The following is a 1,212-nucleotide window of genomic DNA, read 5'->3' as shown; positions in this document are numbered from 1 at the left end:
ACAATGTGAACCCCCATGCTCGGCCGTGCAGGAGTCTCCCAGGGCTAAGGCCACACACACACACACACACACACACACACACACACACACACACACACGCACACACTCCAGTCCCGGCTGCCCGCTGCTGGCTGCAGATCAACTCCTCCCTCACACAGCAGATGACCCCGGGGCAAATGCTGCCCTGCACAGCTCTGATTCCCATGTGCACCATGGCGGGAATCTTTTAGGGCAGGGCAGGCCTCCCGCGTCAGCTGCCAGCAAACCTAGCCTCGGGCCCCTCCCCCTGTGTGGGGCCCCGGAGCCAGGCTGGGGGCTCAGTGCTCTATCAGAGACCACACAATGGGAGCTGTGTCTCTGACCAGCAGCACAGAGCAGACGGGGGGATGGGGTGGGTGGGGGGTGCGAGGACTCCTTTCACCAGCACCAGCACCTCATGTTGCTTGTTGGGGGTGCAGGCAGAGGTGTGCTGGCTGACGTACTGCCCTGCTGGGACCAGAGAACCCTTGGGGGACAAGTTAGGCCCCCTGAAAGCTCAGCAGTTGGGGACTCTAGTGAGAAGGCCACCAGGTTATAGCAATAGCCAGAGGGAACCAGGACAATGGAGTCGGGGGCCTGTCAGGCCTGCTGCAGGGAGCTGGGCCTGCCTGTGGGGGCTGCTGTCAATATGCAGCCCCTGCCCAGCACCCAGGCCTGCACAGCTGCGTCTGAGGCCCAGATGAATCGGCAGCACCAGACTCCGCTTGGGGGGCCATGTGCCTGACTTAGCCGGGCCCCGGGCACCACCCTGGGGAACATGCTCCACAGGCTGGGAGTCACCAGGCAGGCACGCAGCTAAGGGGCAGGGCCACATGGTCATCCCCAATGGGCGTGGGGCGCAGAGCCCAGACCGCTGGATCACTGGTGAATCTGCCCTGAAGGCGGGTGCCTTTTCAGGCAGGCACACACCCACCCGGCTGGCTCCAACCCCTGCCGGATCCTGCCCGGCCGAGGGGCTCTGGGCTGGCCAGTGGGGCGCAGGGTCCATATGTGACAGCCAGTCTCTTTGGCCATGCTGCTTATGGGCCATGGCAGTGCCAGGCTGCAGAGGGAAGCTCCTGGGGCGACCCCCGCCCTCCACCTGCTTTGCCCAGCAGCCCAGCTGCCGGGAGAGCCTGGCTGGAGAGCTGAGTCTCCCAGCCCCCGTCCCCGCGGCATCGGGCGGAGGGGGGC

This window comes from Galeopterus variegatus, unplaced genomic scaffold, assembly GCF_000696425.1.
Source record: "Galeopterus variegatus unplaced genomic scaffold, G_variegatus-3.0.2 Scaffold889, whole genome shotgun sequence".
NCBI lineage: Eukaryota > Metazoa > Chordata > Mammalia > Dermoptera > Cynocephalidae > Galeopterus > Galeopterus variegatus.
The sequence above is the reverse complement of the archived record's forward strand: the minus strand, read 5'-3'. Positions refer to the sequence as shown.